Below are 23967 nucleotides of genomic sequence, written 5' to 3' on the forward strand. Positions count from 1 at the left end.
CCGCGCTCTCTCTCTCGGTTCTCTCGCCCGCGCTCTCTCTCGTTCTCCTCGCCCGCGCTCTCTCTCCTCGGGTTCTCTCGCCCGCGCTCTCTCTCGTTCTCTCGCCCGCCGCGCTCTCTCGTTCTCTCGCCCGCGCGCTCTCTCGTTCTCTCGCCCGCGCGCTCTCTCGCTCTCTCGCCCGCGCGCTCTCTCGTTCTCTCGCTCTCTCGCCCGCGCGCTCTCTCGTTCTCTCGCTCTCTCGCCCGCGCGCTCTCTCGTTCTCTCGCTCTCTCGCGCTCCGCGCGCTCTCTCGTTCTCTCGCTCTCTCGCGCCCGCGCGCTCTCTCGTTCTCTCGCTCTCTCGCCCGCGCGCTCTCTCGCTCTCTCGCCCGCGCGCTCTCTCGTTCTCTCGCCTCTCGCCCGCGCGCTCTCTCGTTCTCTCGCTCTCTCGCCCGCGCGCTCTCTCGTTCTCTCCGCTCTCTCGCCCGGCGCGCTCTCTCGTTCTCTCGCTCTCTCGCCCGCGCTCTCTCTCGTTCTCTCGCTCTCTCGCCCGCGCTCTCTCTCGTTCTCTCGCGCTCTCGCCCGCGCTCTCTCTCGCCGCTCTCTCTCGCTCTCTCGCCCGCGCTCTCTCTCGTTCTCTCGCTCTCTCGCCCGCGCTCTCTCTCGTTCTCTCGCTCTCGCGCTCTCTCTCGTTCTCTCGCCTCGCGCTCTCTCTCGTTCTCTCGCTCTCTCGCCCGCGCTCTCTCTCGTTCTCTCGCTCTCTCGCCCGCGCTCTCTCTCGTTCTCTCGCCTCTCGCCCCGCGCTCTCTCTCGTTCTCTCGCTCTCTCGCCCGCGCGCTCTCTCGTTCTCCTCGCTCTCTCGCCCGCGCGCTCTCTCGTTCTCTCGCTCTCTCGCCCGCTGCGCTCTCTCGTTCTCTCTCGCTCTCTCGCCCGCGCTCTCTCTCGTTCTCTCGCTCTCTCGCCCGCGCTCTCTCTCGTTCTCTCGCTCTCTCGCCCGCGCTCTCTCTCGTTCTCTCGCTCTCTTCGCCCGCGCTCTCTCTCGCTCTCTCGCTCGCTCTCTCGCTCCGCGCTCTCTCGCCCGCGCTCTCTCTCGTTCTCTCGCTCTCTCGCCCGCGCTCTCTCTCGTTCTCCTCGCTCTCTCGCCCGCGCTCTCTCTCGTCTCGTCTCTCGCTCTCTCGCCCGCGCTCTCTCTCGCCCGCTCTCTCCGCGCTCTCTCTCGCCCGCGCTCTCTCTCGTTCTCTCGCTCCCTCGCCCGCGCTCTCTCTCGTTCTCTCGCTCTCTCGCCCGCGCTCTCGCTCTCGTTCTCTCGTCTCTCGCCTCGCCCGCGCTCTCTCTCGTTCTCTCGCTCGCTCGCCCGCGCTCTCTCTCGTTCTCTCGCTCGCTCGCCCGCGCTCTCTCTCGTTCTCTCGCTCGCTCGCCCGCGCTCTCTCTCGTTCTCTCGCTCGCTCGCCCGCGCTCTCTCGTTCTCTCGCTCGCTCGCCCGCGCTCTCTCTCGTTCTCTCGCTCGCTCGCCCGCGCTCTCTCTCGTTCTCTCGCTCGCTCGCCCGCGCTCTCTCTCGTTCTCTCGCTCGCTCGCCCGCGCTCTCTCTCGTTCTCTCGCTCGCTCGCCGCGGCGCTCTCTCGTTCTCTCGCTCGCTCGCCCGCGCTCTCTCCTCGTTCTCTCGCTCGCTCGCCCGCGCTCTCCTCTCGTTCTCTCGCTCTCGCTCGCCCGCGCTCTCTCTCGTTCTCTCGTCTCGCTCTCTCGCCCGCGCTCTCTCGTTCTCTCTCGCTCTCTCGCCCGCGCTCTCTCTCGTTCTCTCGCTCTCTCGCCCGCGCTCTCTCCTCGTTCTCTCGCTCTCTCGCCCGCGCTCTCTCTCGTTCTCTCGCTCTCCTCGCCCGCGCTCTCTCTCGTTCTCTCGCTCTCTCGCCCGCGCTCTCTCTCGTTCTCTCGCTCTCTCGCTCTCTCGCCCGCGCTCTCTCTCGTTCTCTCGCTCTCTCGCCCCGCGCTCTCTCTCGTTCTCTCGCTCTCTCGCCCGCGCTCTCTCTCGTTCTCTCGCTCTCTCGCCCGCGCACTCTCTCGTTCTCTCGCTCTCTCGCCCGCGCACTCTCTCGTTCTCTCGCTCTCTCGCCCCGCGCACTCTCTCGTTCTCTCGCTCTCTCGCCCGCGCTCTCTCTCGTTCTCTCGCTCTCTCGCCCGCGCTCTCTCTCGTTCTCTCGCTCTCTCGCCCGCGCTCTCTCTCGTTCTCGTCGCTCTCTCGCCCGCGCTCTCTCTCGTTCTCTCGCTCTCTCGCCCGCGCTCTCTCTCGTTCTCTCGCTCTCTCGCCCGCGCTCTCTCTCGTTCTCTCGCTCTCTCGCCCGCGCTCTCTCTCGTTCTCTCGCTCTCTCGCCCGCGCTCTCTCTCGTTCTCTCGCTCTCTCGCCCGCGCTCTCTCTCGTTCTCTCGCTCTCTCGCCCGCGCTCTCTCTCGTTCTCTCGCCCGCGCTCTCTCTCGTTCGCCTCTCGCCCGCGCTCTCTCTCGTTCTCTCGCCCGCGCGCTCTCTCTCTCGTTCTCTCGCCCCGCGCTCTCTCTCGTTCTCTCGCCCGCGCTCTCTCTCGGTTCTCTCGCCCGCGCTCTCTCTCGTTCTCTCTCGCCCGCGCTCTCTCTCGTTCTCTCGCCCGCGCTCTCTCTCGTCTCTCTCTCGCCCGCGCTCACTCTCGTTCTCTCGCCCGCGCTCTCTCTCGTTCTCTCGCCGCGCTCTCTCTCGTTCTCTCGCCCGCGCTCTCTCTCGTTCTCTCGCCCGCGCTCTCTCTCGTCTCTCTCGCCCGCGCTCTCTCTCGTTCTCTCGCCCGCGCTCTCTCTCGTTCTCTCGCCCGCGCTCTCTCTCGTTCTCCTCGCCCGCGCGCTCTCTCGTTCTCTCGCCCCGCGCGCTCTCTCGTTCTCTCGCCCGCGCGCTCTCTCGTTCTCTCGCCCTCTCGCCCGCCGCGCTCTCTCTCGTTCTCTCGCTCTCTCGCCCGCGCGCTCTCTCGTCTCTCTCGCTCTCTCGCCCGCGCGCTCTCTCGTTCTCTCGCTCTCTCGCCCGCGCGCTCTCTCGCTTCTCTCGCTCTCTCGCCCGCGCGCTCTCTCGTTCTCTCGCTCTCTCGCCCGCGCGCTCTCTCGTTCTCTTCGCTCTCTCGCCCGCGCGCTCTCTCGTTCTCTCGCTCTCTCGCCCGCGCGCTCTCGCGTTCTCTCGCTCTCTCGCCCGCGCGCTCTCTCGTTCTCTCGCTCTCTCGCCCGCGCTCTCTCTCGTTCTCTCGCTCTCTCGCCCGCGCTCTCTCTCGTTCTCTCGCTCTCTCGCCCGCGCTCTCTCTCGCCCGCGCTCTCTCTCGTTCTCTCGCTCTCTCGCCCCGCGCTCTCTCTCGTTCTCTCGCTCTCTCGCCCGCGCGTTCTCTCTCGTTCTCTCGCTCTCGCTCGCCCGCGCCTCTCTCGTTCTCTCGCTCTCTCTCGCCCGCGCTCTCTCTCGTTCTCTCGCTCGCTCTCTCGCCCGCGCTCTCCTCTCGTTCTCTCGCTCTCTCTCGCCCGCGGCTCTCTCTCGTGTTCTCGTTCTCTCGCTCGCTCGCCCCGCGCTCTCTCTCGTTCTCTCGCTCTCTCTCGCCCGCGCTCTCTCTCGTTCTCTCGCTCTCTCGCCCGCGCGCTCTCTCGTTCTCTCGCTCTCTCGCCCGCGCGCTCTCTCGTTCTCTCGCTCTCTCGCCCGCGCGCTCTCCGCGTTCTCTCGCTCTCTCGCCCGCGCTCTCTCTCGCTCTCTCGCCCCGCGCTCTCTCTCGTTCTCTCGCCCGCGCTCTCTCTCGTTCTCTCGCTCTCTCGCCCGCGCTCTCTCTCGTTCTCTCGCTCTCTCGCCGCCCCCGCTCTCTCTCTCGCCCGCGCTCTCTCTCGTTCTCTCGCTCTCTCTCGCCCGCGCTCTCTCTCGTTCTCTCGCTCTCTCCGCCCGCGCTCTCTCTCGTTCTCTCGCTCTCTCGCCCGCGCTCTCTCTCGTTCTCTCGCTCTCTCTCGCCCGCGCTCTCTCTCGTTCTCTCGCTCTCTCGCCCGCGCTCTCTCTCGTTCTCTCGCTCTCTCGCCCGCGCTCTCTCTCGTTCTCGCTCGCTCTCTCGCCCGCGCTCTCTCTCGTTCTCTCGCTCTCTCGCCCGCGCTCTCTCTCGTTCTCTCGTTCTCTCGCTCGCTCGCCCGCGCTCTCTCTCGTTCTCTCGCTCTCTCGCCCGCGCTCTCTCTCGCCCGCGCTCTCTCTCGTTCTCTCGCTCTCTCGCCCGCGCTCTCTCTCGTTCTCTTCGCTCTCTCGCTCGCGCTCTCTCTCGTTCTCTCGCTCTCTCGCCCGCGCTCTCTCTCGTTCTCTCGCTCTCTCGCCGCTCTCTCTCGCCCGCGCTCTCTCTCGTTCTCTCTCGCTCCTCTCTCGCCCGCGCTCTCTCTCGTCTCGTTCTCTCGCTCTCTCGCCCGCGCTCTCTCTCGTTCTCTCGCTCTCTCGCCCGCGCTCTCTCTCGTTCTCTCGCTCTCTCGCCCGCGCTCTCTCTCGTTCTCTCGTTCTCTCGCTCGCTCGCCCGCGCTCTCTCTCGTTCTCTCGCTCTCTCTCGCCCGCGCTCTCTCTCGTTCTCTCGCTCTCTCGCCCGCGCTCTCTCTCGTTCTCTCGCTCTCTCGCCCGCGCTCTCTCTCGTGTTCTCGTTCTCTCGCTCGCTCTCGCCCGCGCTCTCTCTCGTTCTCTCGCTCTCTCTCGCCCGCGCTCTCTCTCGTTCTCTCGCTCTCTCGCCCGCGCGCTCTCTCGTTCTCTCGCTCTCTCGCCCGCGCGCTCTCGCGTTCTCCTCGCTCTCTCGCCCGCGCTCTCTCTCGTTCTCTCGCTCTCTCGCCCGCGCTCTCTCTCGTTCTCTCGCCCGCGCTCTCTCTCGTTCTCTCGCTCTCTCGCCCGCGCTCTCTCTCGTTCTCTCGCTCTCTCGCCCGCGCTCTCTCTCGCCCGCGCTCTCTCTCGTTCTCTCGCTCTCTCGCCCGCGCTCTCTCTCGTTCTCTCGCTCTCTCCGCCCGCGCTCTCTCTCGTTCTCTCGCTCTCTCGCCCGCGCTCTCTCTCGTTCTCTCGCTCTCTCGCCCGCGCTCTCTCTCGTTCTCTCGTTCTCTCGCTCTCTCGCCCGCGCTCTCTCTCGTTCTCTCGTTCTCGCTCGCCTCGCCGCGCTCTCTCTCGTTCTCTCGCTCTCTCGCCCGCGCTCTCTCTCGCCCGCGCTCTCTCTCGTTCTCTCGCTCTCTCGCCCGCGCTCTCTCTCGTTCTCTCGCTCTCTCGCCCGCGCTCTCTCTCGTTCTCTCGCTCTCTCGCCCGCGCTCTCTCTCGTCTCTCGTTCTCCGCTCTCTCTCGCTCGCTCGCCCGCGCTCTCTCTCGTTCTCCTCGCTCGCTCGCCCGCGCTCTCTCTCGTTCTCTCGCTCCTCGCTACGCCCGCGCTCTCTCCTCGTTCTCTCCTCTCGCTCGCTCGCCCGCGCTCTCTCTCGTTCTCTTCGCTCGCTCGCCGCTCGCCCGCGCTCTCTCTCGTTCTCTCGCTCGCTCGCCCGCGCTCTCTCTCGTTCTCTCGCTCGCTCGCCCGCGCTCTCTCTCGTTCTCTCGCTCGCTCGCCCGCGCTCTCTCTCGTTCTCTCGCTCGCTCGCCCGCGCTCTCTCTCGTTCTCTCCGCTCGCTCCCCCGTTCTCTCGCTCTCTCGCCCGCGCTCTCTCTCGTTCTCTCGCTCTCTCGCCCGCGCTCTCTCTCGTTCTCTCGCTCTCTCGCCCGCCGCTCTCTCTCGTTCTCTCGCTCTCTCGCCCGCGCTCTCTCTCGTTCTCTCGCTCTCTCCTCGCCCGCGCTCTCTCTCGTTCTCTCGCTCTCTCGCCCGCGCCTCTCTCGTTCTCTCGCTCTCTCGCCCGCCCTCGCACTCTCTCGTTCTCTCGCTCTCTCGCCCCGCGCACTCTCTCGTTCTCTCGCTCTCTCGCCCGCGCTCTCTCTCGTTCTCTCGCTCTCTCGCCCGCGCTCTCTCTCGTTCTCTCGCTCTCTCGCCCGCGCTCTCTCTCGTCTCTCGCTCGGCTCCTCTCTCGCCCGCGCTCTCTCTCGTTCTCTCGCTCTCTCGCCCGCGCTCTCTCTCGTTCTCTCGCTCTCTCGCCCCGCGCTCTCTCTCGTTCTCTCGCTCTCTCGCCCGCGCTCTCTCTCGTTCTCTCGCTCTCTCGCCCGCGCTCTCTCTCGTTCTCTCGCCCGCGCTCTCTCTCGTTCTCTCGCTCCGCCGCGCTCTCTCTCTCGTTCTCTCGCCCGCGCTCTCTCTCGTTCTCTCGCCCGCGCTCTCTCTCGTTCTCTCGCCCGCGCTCTCTCTCGTTCTCTCGCCCGCGCTCTCTCTCGTTCTCTCGCCCGCGCTCTCTCTCGTTCTCTCGCCCCGCGCTCTCTCTCGTTCTCTCGCCCGCGCTCTCTCTCGTTCTCTCGCCCGCGCTCTCTCTCGTTCTCTCGCCCGCGCTCTCTCTCGTTCTCTCGTTCTCTCGCCCGCGCGCTCTCTCGTTCTCTCGCTCTCTCGCCCGCGCGCTCTCTCGTTCTCTCGCTCTCTCGCCCGCGCGCTCTCTCGTTCTCTCGCTCTCTCGCCCGCGCGCTCTCTCGTTCTCTCGCTCTCTCGCCCCGCGCGCTCTCTCGTTCTCTCGCTCTCTCGCCCGCGCGCTCTCTCGTTCTCTCGCTCTCTCGCCCGCGCGCTCTCTCGTTCTCTCGCTCTCTCGCCCGCGCGCTCTCTCGTTCTCTCGCTCTCTCGCCCGCGCGCTCTCTCGTTCTCGCTCGCTCTCTCGCCCGCGCTCTCTCTCGCCCGCGGCTCTCTCTCGTTCTCTCGCTCTCTCGCCCGCGCTCTCTCTCGTTCTCTCGCTCTCTCGCCCGCGCTCTCTCTCGTTCTCTCGCTCTCTCGCCCGCGCTCTCTCTCGTTCTCTCGCTCTCTCGCCCGCGCTCTCTCTCGTTCTCTCGCTCTCCTCGCCCGCGCTCTCTCTCGTTCTCTCGCTCTCTCGTCGCTCTCTCTCTCGCTCTCGCCGCGCTCTCTCTCTCGTTCTCTCGCTCTCTCGCCCGCGCTCTCTCTCGTTCTCTCGCTCTCCTCGCCCGCGCTCTCTCTCGTTCTCTCGCTCTCTCGCCCGCGCGCTCTCTCGTTCTCTCGCTCTCTCGCCCGCGCGCTCTCTCGTTCTCTCGCTCTCCTCGCCCGCGCGCTCTCTCGTTCTCTCGCTCTCTCGCCCGCGCTCTCTCTCGTTCTCTCGCTCTCTCGCCCGCGCTCTCTCTCGCTCTCATCGCTCTCTCGCCCGCGCTCTCTCTCGCTCGCTCGCCCGCGCTCTCTCTCGTTCTCTCGCTCTCTCGCCCGCGCTCTCTCTCGCCCGCGCTCTCTCTCGTTCTCTCGCTCTCTCGCCCGCGCTCTCTCTCGTTCTCTCGCTCTCTCGCCCGCGCTCTCTCTCGTTCTCTCGCTCTCTCGACCGCGCTCTCTCTCGTTCTCTCGCTCTCTCGCCCGCGCTCTCTCTCGTTCTCTCGTTCTCTCGCTCGCTCGCCCGCGCTCTCTCTCGTTCTCTCGCTCGCTCGCCCGCGCTCTCTCTCGTTCTCTCGCTCGCTCGCCCGCGCTCTCTCTCGTTCTCTCGCTCGCTCGCCCGCGCTCTCTCTCGTTCTCTCGCTCGCTCGCCCGCGCTCTCTCTCGTTCTCTCGCTCGCTCGCCCGCGCTCTCTCTCGTTCTCTCGCTCGCTCGCCCGCGCTCTCTCTCGTTCTCTCGCTCGCTCGCCCGCGCTCTCTCTCGTTCTCTCGCTCGCTCGCCCGCGCTCTCTCTCGTTCTCTCGCTCGCTCGCCCGCGCTCTCTCTCGTTCTCTCGCTCGCTCGCCCGCGCTCTCTCTCGTTCTCTCGCCTCGCCCGCCCGCGCTCTCTCTCGTTCTCTCGCTCGCTCGCCCGCGCTCTCTCTCGTTCTCTCGCTCTCTCGCCCGCGCTCTCTCTCGTTCTCTCGCTCTCTCGCCCGCGCTCTCTCTCGTTCTCTCGCCCGCGCTCTCTCTCGTTCTCTCGCCCGCGCTCTCTCTCGTTCTCTCGCTCGCTCGCCCGCGCTCTCTCTCGTTCTCTCGCTCGCTCGCCCGCGCTCTCTCTCGTTCTCTCGCTCGCTCGCGCGCTCTCTCTCGTTCTCTCGCTCGCTCGCGCTCTCTCTCTCGTTCTCTCGCTCGCCCGCGCTCTCTCTCTCGTTCTCTCGCTCGCCCGCGCTCTCTCTCGTTCTCTCGCTCGCCCGCGCTCTCTCTCGTTCTCTCGCTCACCCGCGCTCTCTCTCGTTCTCTCGCTCGCCCGCGCTCTCTCTCGTTCTCTCGCTCGCCCGCGCTCTCTCTCGTTCTCTCGCTCTCTCGCCCGCGCTCTCTCTCGTTCTCTCGCTCTCTCGCCCGCGCTCTCTCTCGTTCTCTCGCCCGCGCTCTCTCTCGTTCTCTCGCCCGCGCTCTCTCTCGTTCTCTCGCTCGCTCGCCCGCGCTCTCTCTCGTTCTCTCGCTCGCTCGCGCGCTCTCTCTCGTTCTCTCGCTCGCTCGCGCGCTCTCTCTCGTTCTCTCGCTCGCTCGCGCTCTCTCTCTCGTTCTCTCGCTCGCCCGCGCTCTCTCTCTCGTTCTCTCGCTCGCCCGCGCTCTCTCTCTCGTTCTCTCGCTCGCCCGCGCTCTCTCTCGTTCTCTCGCTCGCCCGCGCTCTCTCTCGTTCTCTCGCTCGCCCGCGCTCTCTCTCGTTCTCTCGCTCGCCCGCGCTCTCTCTCGTTCTCTCGCTCGCCCGCGCTCTCTCTCGTTCTCTCGCTCGCCCGCGCTCTCTCTCGTTCTCTCGCTCGCCCGCGCTCTCTCTCGTTCTCTCGCTCGCCCGCGCTCTCTCGCTCGCCCGCGCTCTCTCGCTCGCCCGCGTTCTCTCTCGTTCTCTCGCTCTCTCGCCCGCGCTCTCTCTCGTTCTCTCGCTCTCTCGCCCGCGCTCTCTCTCGTTCTCTCGCTCTCTCGCCCGCGCTCTCTCTCGTTCTCTCGTTCTCTCGCCCGCGCTCTCTCTCGTTCTCTCGCCCGCGCTCTCTCTCGTTCTCTCGCCCGCGCTCTCTCTCGTTCTCTCGCTCGCTCGCCCGCGCTCTCTCTCGTTCTCTCGCTCGCTCGCGCTCTCTCTCTCGTTCTCTCGCTCGCCCGCGCTCTCTCTCTCGTTCTCTCGCTCGCCCGCGCTCTCTCTCTCGTTCTCTCGCTCGCCCGCGCTCTCTCTCTCGTTCTCTCGCTCGCCCGCGCTCTCTCTCTCGTTCTCTCGCTCGCCCGCGCTCTCTCTCGTTCTCTCGCTCGCCCGCGCTCTCTCTCGTTCTCTCGCTCGCCCGCGCTCTGTCTCGTTCTCTCGCTCGCCCGCGCTCTGTCTCGTTCTCTCGCTCGCCCGCGCTCTGTCTCGTTCTCTCGCTCGCCCGCGCTCTCTCTCGTTCTCTCGCTCGCCCGCGCTCTCTCTCGTTCTCTCGCTCGCCCGCGCTCGCTCGCGTTCTCTCGCTCGCCCGCGCTCGCTCGCGTTCTCTCGCTCGCCCGCGCTCGCTCGCGTTCTCTCTCGTTCTCTCGCTCTCTCGCCCGCGCTCTCTCTCGTTCTCTCGCTCTCTCGCCCGCGCTCTCTCTCGTTCTCTCGCTCTCTCGCCCGCGCTCTCTCTCGTTCTCTCGCTCTCTCGCCCGCGCTCTCTCTCGTTCTCTCGTTCTCTCGCCCGCGCTCTCTCTCGTTCTCTCGCCCGCGCTCTCTCTCGTTCGCTCGCCCGCGCTCTCTCTCGTTCGCTCGCCCGCGCTCTCTCTCGTTCGCTCGCCCGCGCTCTCTCTCGTTCGCTCGCCCGCGCGCTCTCTCGCGTTCTCTCGCTCGCCCCCGCTCTCTCGCGTTCTCTCGCTCGCCCGCGCTCTCTCGCGTTCTCTCGCTCGCCCGCGCTCTCTCGCGTTCTCTCGCTCGCCCGCGCTCTCTCGCGTTCTCTCGCTCGCCCGCGCTCTCTCGCCCGCGCTCTCTCGCCCGCGCTCTCTCGCGCGCGCTCGCTCGCCCGCGCTCTCTCGCGCGCGCTCGCTCGCCCTCGTTCTCTCGCTCGCCCGCTCGCTCGCCCTCGTTCTCTCGCTCGCCCGCGCGCTCTCTCGTTCTCTCGCTCGCCCGCGCGCTCTCTCGTTCTCTCGCTCGCCCGCGCGCTCTCTCGTTCTCTCGCTCGCCCGCGCGCTCTCTCGTTCTCTCGCTCGCCCGCGCGCTCTCTCGTTCTCTCGCTCGCCCGCGCGCTCTCTCGTTCTCTCGCTCGCCCGCGCGCTCTCTCGTTCTCTCGCTCGCCCGCGCGCTCTCTCGTTCTCTCGCTCGCCCGCGCTCTCTCTCGTTCTCTCGCTCGCCCGCGCTCTCTCTCGTTCTCTCGCTCGCCCGCGCTCTCTCTCGTTCTCTCGCTCGCCCGCGCTCTCTCTCGTTCTCTCGCTCGCCCGCGCTCTCTCTCGTTCTCTCGCTCGCCCGCGCTCTCTCGCTCGCCCGCGTTCTCTCTCGTTCTCTCGCTCTCTCGCCCGCGCTCTCTCTCGTTCTCTCGCTCTCTCGCCCGCGCTCTCTCTCGTTCTCTCGCTCTCTCGCCCGCGCTCTCTCTCGTTCTCTCGTTCTCTCGCCCGCGCTCTCTCTCGTTCTCTCGCCCGCGCTCTCTCTCGTTCTCTCGCCCGCGCTCTCTCTCGTTCTCTCGCCCGCGCTCTCTCTCGTTCTCTCGCCCGCGCTCTCTCTCGTTCTCTCGCCCGCGCTCTCTCTCGTTCTCTCGCCCGCGCTCTCTCTCGTTCTCTCGCCCGCGCTCTCTCTCGTTCTCTCGCTCGCTCGCGCTCTCTCTCTCGTTCTCTCGCTCGCCCGCGCTCTCTCTCTCGTTCTCTCGCTCGCCCGCGCTCTCTCTCTCGTTCTCTCGCTCGCCCGCGCTCTCTCTCGTTCTCTCGCTCGCCCGCGCTCTCTCTCGTTCTCTCGCTCGCCCGCGCTCTCTCTCGTTCTCTCGCTCGCCCGCGCTCTCTCTCGTTCTCTCGCTCGCCCGCGCTCTCTCTCGTTCTCTCGCTCGCCCGCGCTCTCTCGCTCGCCCGCGCTCTCTCGCTCGCCCGCGTTCTCTCTCGTTCTCTCGCTCTCTCGCCCGCGCTCTCTCTCGTTCTCTCGCTCTCTCGCCCGCGCTCTCTCTCGTTCTCTCGCTCTCTCGCCCGCGCTCTCTCTCGTTCTCTCGTTCTCTCGCCCGCGCTCTCTCTCGTTCTCTCGCCCGCGCTCTCTCTCGTTCTCTCGCTCGCTCGCCCGCGCTCTCTCTCGTTCTCTCGCTCGCTCGCGCTCTCTCTCTCGTTCTCTCGCTCGCCCGCGCTCTGTCTCGTTCTCTCGCTCGCCCGCGCTCTGTCTCGTTCTCTCGCTCGCCCGCGCTCTGTCTCGTTCTCTCGCTCGCCCGCGCTCTCTCTCGTTCTCTCGCTCGCCCGCGCTCTCTCTCGTTCTCTCGCTCGCCCGCGCTCTCTCTCGTTCTCTCGCTCGCCCGCGCTCTCTCTCGTTCTCTCGCTCGCCCGCGCTCGCTCGCGTTCTCTCGCTCGCCCGCGCTCGCTCGCGTTCTCTCGCTCGCCCGCGCTCGCTCGCGTTCTCTCTCGTTCTCTCGCTCTCTCGCCCGCGCTCTCTCTCGTTCTCTCGCTCTCTCGCCCGCGCTCTCTCTCGTTCTCTCGCTCTCTCGCCCGCGCTCTCTCTCGTTCTCTCGCTCTCTCGCCCGCGCTCTCTCTCGTTCTCTCGTTCTCTCGCCCGCGCTCTCTCTCGTTCTCTCGCCCGCGCTCTCTCTCGTTCGCTCGCCCGCGCTCTCTCTCGTTCGCTCGCCCGCGCTCTCTCTCGTTCGCTCGCCCGCGCGCTCTCTCGTTCTCTCGCTCGCCCCCGCTCTCTCGCGTTCTCTCGCTCGCCCGCGCTCTCTCGCGTTCTCTCGCTCGCCCGCGCTCTCTCGCGTTCTCTCGCTCGCCCGCGCTCTCTCGCGTTCTCTCGCTCGCCCGCGCTCTCTCGCGTTCTCTCGCTCGCCCGCGCTCTCTCGCCCGCGCTCTCTCGCGCGCGCTCGCTCGCCCGCGCTCTCTCGCGCGCGCTCGCTCGCCCTCGTTCTCTCGCTCGCCCGCTCGCTCGCCCTCGTTCTCTCGCTCGCCCGCGCGCTCTCTCGTTCTCTCGCTCGCCCGCGCGCTCTCTCGTTCTCTCGCTCGCCCGCGCGCTCTCTCGTTCTCTCGCTCGCCCGCGCGCTCTCTCGTTCTCTCGCTCGCCCGCGCGCTCTCTCGTTCTCTCGCTCGCCCGCGCGCTCTCTCGTTCTCTCGCTCGCCCGCGCGCTCTCTCGTTCTCTCGCTCGCCCGCGCGCTCTCTCGTTCTCTCGCTCGCCCGCGCTCTCTCTCGTTCTCTCGCTCGCCCGCGCTCTCTCTCGTTCTCTCGCTCGCCCGCGCTCTCTCTCGTTCTCTCGCTCGCCCGCGCTCTCTCTCGTTCTCTCGCTCGCCCGCGCTCTCTCTCGTTCTCTCGCTCGCCCGCGCTCTCTCTCGTTCTCTCGCTCGCCCGCGCTCTCTCGCTCGCCCGCGTTCTCTCTCGTTCTCTCGCTCTCTCGCCCGCGCTCTCTCTCGTTCTCTCGCTCTCTCGCCCGCGCTCTCTCTCGTTCTCTCGCTCTCTCGCCCGCGCTCTCTCTCGTTCTCTCGTTCTCTCGCCCGCGCTCTCTCTCGTTCTCTCGCCCGCGCTCTCTCTCGTTCTCTCGCCCGCGCTCTCTCTCGTTCTCTCGCCCGCGCTCTCTCTCGTTCTCTCGCCCGCGCTCTCTCTCGTTCTCTCGCCCGCGCTCTCTCTCGTTCTCTCGCCCGCGCTCTCTCTCGTTCTCTCGCCCGCGCTCTCTCTCGTTCTCTCGCCCGCGCTCTCTCTCGTTCTCTCGCTCGCCCGCGCTCTCTCTCGTTCTCTCGCTCGCCCGCGCTCTCTCTCGTTCTCTCGCTCTCTCGCCCGCGCTCTCTCTCGTTCTCTCGCCCGCGCTCTCTCTCGTTCTCTCGCTCTCTCGCCCGCGCTCTCTCTCGTTCTCTCGTTCTCTCGCCCGCGCTCTCTCTCGTTCTCTCGCCCGCGCTCTCTCTCGTTCTCTCGCCCGCGCTCTCTCTCGTTCTCTCGCCCGCGCTCTCTCTCGTTCTCTCGCCCGCGCTCTCTCTCGTTCTCTCGCCCGCGCTCTCTCTCGTTCTCTCGCCCGCGCTCTCTCTCGTTCTCTCGCCCGCGCGCTCTCTCGTTCTCTCGCTCTCTCGCCCGCGCGCTCTCTCGTTCTCTCGCTCTCTCGCCCGCGCGCTCTCTCGTTCTCTCGCTCTCTCGCCCGCGCTCTCTCTCGTTCTCTCGCTCTCTCGCCCGCGCTCTCTCTCGTTCTCTCGCTCGCCCGCGCGCTCTCTCGTTCTCTCGCTCGCCCGCGCGCTCTCTCGTTCTCTCGCTCGCCCGCGCGCTCTCTCGTTCTCTCGCTCGCCCGCGCTCTCTCTCGTTCTCTCGCTCGCCCGCGCGCTCTCTCGTTCTCTCGCTCGCCCGCGCGCTCTCTCGTTCTCTCGCTCGCCCGCGCGCTCTCTCGTTCTCTCGCTCGCCCGCGCTCTCTCTCGTTCTCTCGCTCGCCCGCGCTCTCTCTCGTTCTCTCGCTCGCCCGCGCTCTCTCTCGTTCTCTCGCTCGCCCGCGCTCTCTCTCGTTCTCTCGCTCGCCCGCGCTCTCTCTCGTTCTCTCGCTCGCTCGCCCGCGCTCTCTCTCGTTCTCTCGCTCGCTCGCCCGCGCTCTCTCTCGTTCTCTCGCTCTCTCGCCCGCGCTCTCTCTCGTTCTCTCGCTCTCTCGCCCGCGCTCTCGCTCTCTTGCACGCGCGCTCTCTCGTTCTCTCGCCCGCGCGCTCTCTCGTTCTCTCGCCCGCGCTCTCTCTCGTTCTCTCGCTCTCTCGCCCGCGCTCTCTCTCGTTCTCTCGCTCTCTCGCCCGCGCTCTCGCTCTCTCGCCCGCGCTCTCGCTCTCTCGCCCGCGCTCTCGCTCTCTTGCACGCGCGCTCTCTCGTTCTCTCGCTCTCTCGCCCGCGCTCTCTCTCGTTCTCTCGCTCTCTCCCCCGCGCTCTCTCTCGTTCTCTCGCTCTCTCGCCCGCGCTCTCTCTCGTTCTCTCGCTCTCTCGCCCGCGCTCTCTCTCGTTCTCTCGCTCTCTCGCCCGCGCTCTCTCTCGTTCTCTCGCTCTCTCGCCCGCGCTCTCTCTCGTTCTCTCGCTCTCTCGCCCGCGCTCTCTCTCGTTCTCTCGCTCTCTCGCCCGCGCTCTCTCTCGTTCTCTCGCTCTCTCGCCCGCGCTCTCTCTCGTTCTCTCGCCCGCCCGCGCTCTCTCTCGTTCTCTCGCCCGCCCGCGCTCTCTCTCGTTCTCTCGCTCGCCCGCGCTCTCTCTCGTTCTCTCGCTCGCCCGCGCTCTCTCTCGTTCTCTCGCTCGCCCGCGCTCTCTCTCGTTCTCTCGCTCGCCCGCGCTCTCTCTCGTTCTCTCGCTCGCCCGCGCTCTCTCTCGTTCTCTCGCTCGCCCGCGCTCTCTCTCGTTCTCTCGCTCTCTCGCTCTCTCGCCCGCGCTCTCTCTCGTTCTCTCGCCCGCGCTCTCTCTCGTTCTCTCGCTCGCCCGCGCTCTCTCTCGTTCTCTCGCTCGCCCGCGCTCTCTCTCGTTCTCTCGCTCGCCCGCGCTCTCTCTCGTTCTCTCGCTCGCCCGCGCTCTCTCTCGTTCTCTCGCTCGCCCGCGCTCTCTCTCGTTCTCTCGCTCGCCCGCGCTCTCTCTCGTTCTCTCGCTCGCCCGCGCTCTCTCTCGTTCTCTCGCTCGCCCGCGCTCTCTCTCGTTCTCTCGCTCGCCCGCGCTCTCTCTCTCGTTCTCTCGCTCGCCCGCGCTCTCTCTCTCGTTCTCTCGTTCTCTCGCTCGCCCGCGCTCTCTCTCTCGTTCTCTCGCTCTCTCTCTATCGCGCGCTCTCTCTCTCGTTCTCTCGCTCTCTCGCCCGCGCTCTCTCTCGTTCTCTCGCTCTCTCGCCCGCGCTCTCTCTCGTTCTCTCGCTCTCTCGCCCGCGCTCTCTCTCGTTCTCTCGCTCTCTCGCCCGCGCTCTCTCTCGTTCTCTCGCGCTCTCGCCCGCGCTCTCTCTCGTTCTCTCGCGCTCTCGCTCTCTCGCCCGCGCTCTCTCTCGTTCTCTCGCTCGCCCGCGCTCTCTCTCGTTCTCTCGCTCGCCCGCGCTCTCTCTCGTTCTCTCGCTCGCCCGCGCTCTCTCTCGTTCTCTCGCTCGCCCGCGCTCTCTCTCGTTCTCTCGCTCGCCCGCGCTCTCTCTCGTTCTCTCGCTCGCCCGCGCTCTCTCTCGTTCTCTCGTTCTCTCGCTCTCTCTCTATCGCCCGCGCTCTCTCTCGTTCTCTCGCTCTATCGCCCGCGCTCTCTCTCGTTCTCTCGCTCTCTCGCCCGCGCTCTCTCTCGTTCTCTCGCTCTCTCGCCCGCGCTCTCTCTCGTTCTCTCGCTCGCCCGCGCTCTCTCTCGTTCACTCGCTCTCTCTCGTTCTCTCGCTCTCTCGCTCTCTCGCCCGCGCCCTCTCTCGTTCTCTCGCTCTCTCGCCCGCGCCCTCTCTCGTTCTCTCGCTCTCTCGCCCGCGCCCTCTCTCGTTCTCTCGCTCTCTCGCCCGCGCTCTCTCTCGTTCTCTCGCTCTCTCTCTCGCCCGCGCTCTCTCTCGTTCTCTCGCTCGCCCGCGCTCTCTCTCGTTCTCTCGCTCGCCCGCGCTCTCTCTCGTTCTCTCGCTCGCCCGCGCTCTCTCTCGTTCTCTCGCTCGCCCGCGCTCTCTCTCGTACTCTCGCTCGCCCGCGCTCTCTCACGTTCTCTCGCTCGCCCGCGCTCTCTCACGTTCTCTCGCTCGCCCGCGCTCTCTCTCGTTCTCTCGCTCGCCCGCGCTCTCTCTCGTTCTCTCGCTCGCCCGCGCTCTCTCTCGTTCTCTCGCTCGCCCGCGCGCTCTCTCGTTCTCTCGCTCGCCCGCGCTCTCTCTCGTTCTCTCGCTCGCCCGCGCTCTCTCTCGTTCTCTCGCTCGCCCGCGCGCTCTCTCGTTCTCTCGCTCTCTCGCCCGCGCGCTCTCTCGTTCTCTCGCTCTCTCGCCCGCGCGCTCTCTCGTTCTCTCGCCCGCGCGCTCTCTCGTTCTCTCGCTCTCTCGCCCGCGCGCTCTCTCGTTCTCTCGCTCTCTCGCCCGCGCGCGCTCTCGTTCTCTCGCTCTCTCGCCCGCGCGCTCTCTCGTTCTCTCGCTCTCTCGCCCGCGCGCTCTCTCGTTCTCTCGCTCTCTCGCCCGCGCGCTCTCTCGTTCTCTCGTTCTCTCGCTCTCTCGCTCTCTCGCCCGCGCTCTCTCTCGTTCTCTCGCCCGCGCTCTCTCTCGTTCTCTCGCCCGCGCTCTCTCTCGTTCTCTCGCCCGCGCTCTCTCTCGTTCTCTCGCTCGCCCGCGCTCTCTCTCGTTCTCTCGCTCGCCCGCGCTCTCTCTCGTTCTCTCGCTCGCCCGCGCTCTCTCTCGTTCTCTCGCTCGCCCGCGCTCTCTCTCGTTCTCTCGCTCGCCCGCGCTCTCTCTCGTTCTCTCGCTCGCCCGCGCGCTCTCTCGTTCTCTCGCTCGCCCGCGCGCTCTCTCGTTCTCTCGCTCGCCCGCGCGCTCTCTCGTTCTCTCGCTCTCTCGCCCGCGCGCTCTCTCGTTCTCTCGCTCTCTCGCCCGCGCGCTCTCTCGTTCTCTCGCTCTCTCGCCCGCGCGCTCTCTCGTTCTCTCGCTCTCTCGCCCGCGCGCTCTCTCGTTCTCTCGCTCTCTCGCCCGCGCGCTCTCTCGTTCTCTCGCTCTCTCGCCCGCGCGCTCTCTCGTTCTCTCGCCCGCGCGCTCTCTCGTTCTCTCGCTCACTCGCCCGCGCGCTCTCTCGTTCTCTCGCTCTCTCGCCCGCGCGCTCTCTCGTTCTCTCGCTCTCTCGCCCGCGCGCTCTCTCGTTCTCTCGCTCTCTCGCCCGCGCGCTCTCTCGTTCTCTCGCTCTCTCGCCCGCGCTCTCTCTCGTTCTCTCGCTCTCTCGCCCGCGCTCTCTCTCGTTCTCTCGCTCTCTCGCTCTCTCGCCCGCGCTCTCTCTCGTTCTCTCGCCCGCGCTCTCTCTCGTTCTCTCGCTCGCCCGCGCTCGCTCTCGTTCTCTCGCTCGCCCGCGCTCGCTCTCGTTCTCTCGCTCGCCCGCGCTCTCTCTCGTTCTCTCGCTCGCCCGCGCTCTCTCTCGTTCTCTCGCTCGCCCGCGCTCTCTCTCGTTCTCTCGCTCGCCCGCGCTCTCTCTCGTTCTCTCGCTCGCCCGCGCTCTCTCTCGTTCTCTCGCTCGCCCGCGCTCTCTCTCGTTCTCTCGCTCGCCCGCGCTCTCTCTCGTTCTCTCGCTCGCCCGCGCTCTCTCTCGTTCTCTCGCTCGCCCGCGCTCTCTCTCGTTCTCTCGCTCTCTCTCTATCGCGCGCTCTCTCTCTCGTTCTCTCGCTCTCTCGCCCGCGCGCTCTCTCGCCCGCTCGCCCGCGCTCTCTCTCGTTCTCTCGCTCGCCCGCGCTCTCTCTCGTTCTCTCGCTCGCCCGCGCTCTCTCTCGTTCTCTCGCTCGCCCGCGCTCTCTCTCGTTCTCTCGCTCGCCCGCGCTCTCTCTCGTTCTCTCGCTCGCCCGCGCTCTCTCTCGTTCTCTCGCTCTCTCTCTATCGCGCGCTCTCTCTCTCGTTCTCTCGCTCTATCGCCCGCGCTCTCTCTCGTTCTCTCGCTCTCTCGCCCGCGCTCTCTCTCGTTCTCTCGCCCGCGCTCTCTCTCGTTCTCTCGCCCGCGCTCTCTCTCGTTCTCTCGCCCGCGCTCTCTCTCGTTCTCTCGCCCGCGCTCTCTCTCGTTCTCTCGCCCGCGCTCTCTCTCGTTCTCTCGCCCGCGCTCTCTCTCGTTCTCTCGCCCGCGCGCTCTCTCGTTCTCTCGCTCTCTCGCCCGCTCGCCCGCGCTCTCTCTCGTTCTCTCGCTCGCCCGCGCTCTCTCTCGTTCTCTCGCTCGCCCGCGCTCTCTCTCGTTCTCTCGCTCGCCCGCGCTCTCTCTCGTTCTCTCGCTCGCCCGCGCTCTCTCTCGTTCTCTCGCTCGCCCGCGCGCTCTCTCGTTCTCTCGCTCGCCCGCGCTCTCTCTCGTTCTCTCGCTCGCCCGCGCTCTCTCTCGTTCTCTCGCTCGCCCGCGCTCTCTCTCGTTCTCTCGCTCGCCCGCGCTCTCTCTCGTTCTCTCGCTCGCCCGCGCTCTCTCTCGTTCTCTCGCTCGCCCGCGCTCTCTCTCGTTCTCTCGCTCGCCCGCGCTCTCTCTCGTTCTCTCGCTCTCTCTCTCTCTCGCCCGTGCTCTCTCTAGTTCTCTCGTTCTCTCGCTCTCTCGCCCGCGCCCTCTCTCGTTCTCTCGCTCTCTCGCCCGCGCCCTCTCTCGTTCTCTCGCTCTCTCGCCCGCGCCCTCTCTCGTTCTCTCGCTCTCTCGCCCGCGCCCTCTCTCGTTCTCTCGCTCTCTCGCCCGCGCCCTCTCTCGTTCTCTCGCTCTCTCGCCCGCGCCCTCTCTCGTTCTCTCGCTCTCTCGCCCGCGCCCTCTCTCGTTCTCTCGCTCTCTCGCCCGCGCCCTCTCTCGTTCTCTCGCTCTCTCGCCCGCGCCCTCTCTCGTTCTCTCGCTCTCTCGCCCGCGCCCTCTCTCGTTCTCTCGCCCGCGCCCTCTCTCGTTCTCTCGCGCTCTCGCCCGCGCCCTCTCTCGTTCTCTCGCCCGCGCCCTCTCTCGCTCTCTCGCCCGCGCCCTCTCTCGTTCTCTCGCTCTCTCGCCCGCGCTCTCTCTCGTTCTCTCGCTCTCTCTCTCTCTCTCTCGTTCTCTCGCTCGCCCGCGCTCTCTCTCTCGTTCTCTCGCTCTCTCTCTCGCTCTCTCTCTCTCGCCCGCGCTCTCTCTCGCTCTCTCTCTCTCTCTCTCGCCCGCGCTCTCTCTCGCTCGCGCTCTCTCTCGTTCTCTCGCTCTCTCTCTCTCGCGCGCGCTCTCGTTCTCTCGCTCTCTCTCTCTCGCCCGCGCGCTCTCTCGTTCTCTCGCTCTCTCTCTCTCTCGCCCGCGCTCTCTCTCGTTCTCTAGCTCTCTCGCCCGCGCTCTCTCTCGTTCTCTCGCTTTCTCGCCCGCGCTCTCTCTCGTTCTCTCGCTTTCTCGCCCGCGCTCTCTCTCGTTCTCTCGCTCTCTCTCTCTCTCTCGTTCTCTCTCTCGTTCTCTCGCTCTCTCGCGCGCGCTCTCTCTCGTTCTCTCGCTCTCTCGCGCGCGCTCTCTCTCGTTCTCTCGCTCTCTCGCGCGCGCTCTCTCTCGTTCTCTCGCTCTCTCGCGCGCGCTCTCTCTCGTTCTCTCTCTCGCCCGCGCACTCTCTCGTTCTCTCTCTCTCGCGCGCGCTCTCCCTCGTTCTCTCGCTCTCTCGCCCGCGCTCTCTCTCGTTCTCTCGCGCTCTCTCTCTCTCTCGCCCGTGCTCTCTCTCGTTCTCTCTCTCTCGCCCGCGCTCTCTCTCGTTCTCTCACTCTCTCTCGCGCGCGCTCTCTCTCGTTCTCTCACTCTCTCTCGCGCGCGCTCTCTCTCGTTCTCTCACTCTCTCTCGCGCGCGCTCTCTCTCGTTCTCTCACTCTCTCTCGCGCGCTCTCTCTCGTTCTCTCACTCTCTCTCGCGCGCGCTCTCTCTCGTTCTCTCACTCTCTCTCGCGCGCGCTCTCTCTCGTTCTCTCACTCTCTCTCGCGCGCGCTCTCTCTCGTTCTCTCACTCTCTCTCGCGCGCGCTCTCTCTCGTTCTCTCACTCTCTCTCGCGCGCGCTCTCTCTCGTTCTCTCACTCTCTCTCGCGCGCTCTCTCTCGTTCTCTCTCTCGCGCGCGCTCTCTCTCGTTCTCTCTCTCGCGCGCGCTCTCTCTCGTTCTCTCTCTCGCGCGCGCTCTCTCTCGTTCTCTCGCTCGCGCGCGCACTCTCTCGTTCTCTCGCTCGCGCGCGCTCTCTCTCGTTCTCTCGCTCGCGCGCGCTCGCCCGCGCTCTCTCTCGTTCTCTCGCTCGCCCGCGCTCTCTCTCGTTCTCTCGCTCGCCCGCGCTCTCTCTCGTTCTCTCGCTCGCCCGCGCTCTCTCTCGTTCTCTCGCTCGCCCGCGCTCTCTCTCGTTCTCTCGCTCGCCCGCGCTCTCTCTCGTTCTCTCGCTCGCCCGCGCTCTCTCGCGTTCTCTCGCTCGCCCGCGCTCTCTCGCGTTCTCTCGCTCGCCCGCGCTCTCTCGCGTTCTCTCGCTCGCCCGCGCTCTCTCGCGTTCTCTCGCTCGCCCGCGCTCTCTCGCGTTCTCTCGCTCTCTCGCCCGCGCTCTCTCTCGTTCTCTCGCTCTCTCGCCCGCGCTCTCTCTCGTTCTCTCGCTCTCTCGCCCGCGCTCTCTCTCGTTCTCTCGCTCTCTCGCGCGCGCTCTCTCTCGTTCTCTCGCTCTCTCGCGCGCGCTCTCTCTCGTTCTCTCGCTCTCTCGCGCGCGCTCTCTCTCGTTCTCTCGCGCGCGCTCTCTCTCGTTCTCTCGCGCGCGCTCGCTCTCGTTCTCTCGCTCTCTCGCGCGCGCTCTCGTTCTCTCGCTCTCTCGCGCGCGCTCTCTCTCTCGTTCTCTCGCTCTCTCTCTCGCGCGCGCTCTCTCTCGTTCTCTCGCTCTCTCTCTCGCCCGCGCTCTCTCTCGTTCTCTCTCTCTCTCTCTCGCCCGCGCTCTCTCTCGTTCTCTCGCTCTCTCGCGCGCGCTCTCTCTCGTTCTCTCTCTCTCTCTCGCCCGCGCTCTCTCTCGTTCTCTCGCTCGCCCGCCCTCTCTCTCTCTCTCGTTCTCTCGCTCGCCCGCGCTCTCTCTCGTTCTCTCGCTCGCCCGCGCTCTCTCTCGTTCTCTCGCTCGCCCGCGCTCTCTCTCGTTCTCTCGCTCGCCCGCGCTCTCTCTCGTTCTCTCGCTCGCCCGCGCTCTCTCTCGTTCTCTCGCTCGCCCGCGCTCTCTCTCGTTCGCTCGCTCGCCCGCGCTCTCTCTCGTTCGCTCGCTCGCCCGCGCTCTCTCTCGTTCTCTCGCTCGCCCGCGCTCTCTCTCGTTCGCTCGCTCGCCCGCGCTCTCTCTCGTTCGCTCGCTCGCCCGCGCTCTCTCTCGTTCGCTCGCTCGCCCGCGCTCTCTCTCGTTCGCTCGCTCGCCCGCGCTCTCTCTCGTTCGCTCGCTCGCCCGCGCTCTCTCTCGTTCGCTCGCTCGCCCGCGCTCTCTCTCGTTCGCTCGCTCGCCCGCGCTCTCTCTCGTTCGCTCGCTCGCCCGCGCTCTCTCTCGTTCGCTCGCTCGCCCGCGCTCTCTCTCGTTCGCTCGCTCGCCCGCGCTCTCTCTCGTTCGCTCGCTCGCCCGCGCTCTCTCTCGTTCGCTCGCTCGCCCGCGCTCTCTCTCGTTCGCTCGCTCGCCCGCGCTCTCTCTCGTTCGCTCGCTCGCTCGCCCGCGCTCTCTCTCGTTCTCTCGCTCGCTCGCCCGCGCTCTCTCTCGTTCTCTCGCTCGCTCGCCCGCGCTCTCTCTCGTTCTCTCGCTCGCCCGCGCTCTCTCACGTTCTCTCGCTCGCCCGCGCTCTCTCTCGTTCTCTCGCTCGCCCGCGCTCTCTCTCGTTCTCTCGCTCGCCCGCGCTCTCTCTCGTTCTCTCGCTCGCCCGCGCTCTCTCTCGTTCTCTCGCTCTCTCCCGCGCGCTCTCTCTCGTTCTCTCGCTCTCTCGCGCGCTCTCTCTCGTTCTCTCTCTCGCACGCGCTCTCTCTCTCTCTCTCTCTCCCGCGCGCTCTCTTTCGTTCTCTCTCTCTCTCTCCCGCGCGCTCTCTCTCGTTCTCTCTCTCTCTCTCGCGCGCTCTCTCTCGTTCTCTCTCTCTCGTTCTCTCTCTCTCGTTCTCTCTCTCTCGTTCTCTCTCTCTCGTTCGCATTCTCGCTCTCGCGCTTTTTCACGCTCGCGCCCCCTCGCTTTTTCTCTCTCTCTCGCGCTCTCTCTCTGTTTTTGTTTTTGTTTCTCTCTCTCTCTCACTGTTAGTTGTCTTTCTCGCTGTTTTTATCTCTCTCTGTTTTTCTCTTTGTCTCTCTCGCTCGCTTTTTCTCTCTCGCTCGCTTTTTCTCTCTCTCTCGCTCGCTTTTTCTCTCTCTCTCGCTCGCTCGCTTTTCTCTCTCTCTCGCTCGCGCTTTCTCTGTCTCTCGCTTTTTCACGCTCGCGCCCCCTCGCTTTTTCTCTCTCTCTCACTGTTTTTATCTCTCTCGCTCTCTCTCTCTCACTGTTTTTATCTCTCTCACTCTCTCTCTCTCGCTGTTTTTGTCTCTCCCTCGCTGTTTTTGTCTCTCCCTCGCTGTTTTTGTCTCTCCCTCGCTGTTTTTGTCTCTCCCTCGCTGTTTCTGTCTCTCCCTCGCTGTTTCTGTCTCTCCCTCGCTGTTTCTGTCTCTCCCTCGCTGTTTCTGTCTCTCCCTCGCTGTTTCTCTCTCTCCCTCGCTGTTTCTCTCTCTCCCTCGCTGTTTCTCTCTCTCCCTCGCTGTTTCTCTCTCTCCCTCGCTGTTTCTCTCTCTCCCTCGCTGTTTCTCTCTCTCCCTCGCTGTTTCTCTCTCTCCCTCGCTGTTTCTCTCTCTCCCTCGCTGTTTCTCTCTCTCCCTCGCTGTTTCTCTCTCTCCCTCGCTGTTTCTCTCTCTCCCTCGCTGTTTCTCTCTCTCCCTCGCTGTTTCTCTCTCTCCCTCGCTGTTTCTCTCTCTCCCTCGCTCTTTCTCTCTCTCCCTCGCTCTTTCTCTCTCTCCCTCGCTCTTTCTCTCTCTCCCTCGCTCTTTCTCTCTCTCCCTCGCTCTTTCTCTCTCTCCCTCGCTCTTTCTCTCTCTCCCTCGCTCTTTCTCTCTCTCCCTCGCTCTTTCTCTCTCTCCCTCGCTCTTTCTCTCTCTCCCTCGCTCTTTCTCTCTCTCCCTCGCTCTTTCTCTCTCTCCCTCGCTCTTTCTCTCTCTCCCTCGCTCTTTCTCTCTCTCCCTCGCTCTTTCTCTCTCTCCCTCGCTCTTTCTCTCTCTCCCTCGCTCTTTCTCTCTCTCCCTCGCTCTTTCTCTCTCTCCCTCGCTCTTTCTCTCTCTCCCTCGCTCTTTCTCTCTCTCCCTCGCTCTTTCTCTCTCTCCCTCGCTCTTTCTCTCTCTCCCTCGCTCTTTCTCTCTCTCCCTCGCTCTTTCTCTCTCTCCCTCGCTCTTTCTCTCTCTCCCTCGCTCTTTCTCTCTCTCCCTCGCTCTTTCTCTCTCTCCCTCGCTCTTTCTCTCTCTCCCTCGCTCTTTCTCTCTCTCCCTCGCTCTTTCTCTCTCTCCCTCGCTCTTTCTCTCTCTCCCTCGCTCTTTCTCTCTCTCCCTCGCTCTTTCTCTCTCTCCCTCGCTCTTTCTCTCTCTCCCACGCTCTTTCTCTCTCTCCCTCGCTCTTTCTCTCTCTCTCTCCCTCGCTCTTTCTCTCTCTCCCTCGCTCTTTCTCTCTCTCCCTCGCTCTTTCTCTCTCTCTCTCTCTCTCCCTCGCTCTTTCTCTCTCTCTCTCTCTCTCCCTCGCTCTTTCTGTCTCTCTCTCTCTCTCCCTCGCTCTTTCTGTCTCTCTCTCTCTCTCCCTCGCTGTTTCTCTCTCTCTCTCTCTCTCTCTCTCTCTCTCTCGCTGTTTTTGTCTCTCTCTCTCTCTCTCTCGCCTATTTTCTTTTTCTCTCTCTCGCTGTTTTTCTCTCTCTCTCTCGCTGTTTTTTGTCCCTCTCTCTCTCTCTCGCTGTTTTTGTCTCTCTCTCTCTCTCTCTCTCGCTGTTTTTGTCTCTCTCTCTCGCCTATTTTCTTTTTCTCTCTCTATCTCTCTCTATCTCTCGCTGATTTTGTCTCTCTCTCTCTCTCACTGTTTTTTTGTCCCTCTCTCTCGCTCGCTCTTTTTTGTCCCTCTCTCTCTCGCTCTCTCTCTCTGTTTTTGTCTGTCTGTCTCACACTCTCTCTCTCTCTCTCTCTCTCTCTTTCTCTCTCTCACTCGCTGTTTTTTGTCTCTCTCTCTCTCTCGCTGTTTTTTGTACCTCTCTCTCTCTCTCTCTCGCTGTTTTTGTCTTTCTCTCGCTGTTTTTGTCTCTCTCTCTCGCTGTTTTTTGTCCCTCTCT

General features: G+C 65.9%; 1 protein-coding gene and 1 pseudogene across 18 annotated transcripts in view; one reads left to right on the forward strand and one right to left on the reverse strand.

The window, feature by feature from the left end:
• LOC122540474 (polyhomeotic-like protein 2) overlaps positions 1–23967 on the forward strand; it is a 308477-nt gene that overhangs the window by 142206 nt on the left and 142304 nt on the right. The gene's annotated exons all lie outside the window — the stretch shown is intronic.
• LOC148139742 (uncharacterized) overlaps positions 1–23967 on the reverse strand; it is a 49599-nt pseudogene that overhangs the window by 6154 nt on the left and 19478 nt on the right.

This window comes from Chiloscyllium plagiosum, unplaced genomic scaffold (assembly GCF_037043375.1).
Source record: "Chiloscyllium plagiosum isolate Xiang-an unplaced genomic scaffold, Cpla_swu_hap1 HiC_scaffold_37, whole genome shotgun sequence".
Lineage (NCBI taxonomy): Eukaryota > Metazoa > Chordata > Chondrichthyes > Orectolobiformes > Hemiscylliidae > Chiloscyllium > Chiloscyllium plagiosum.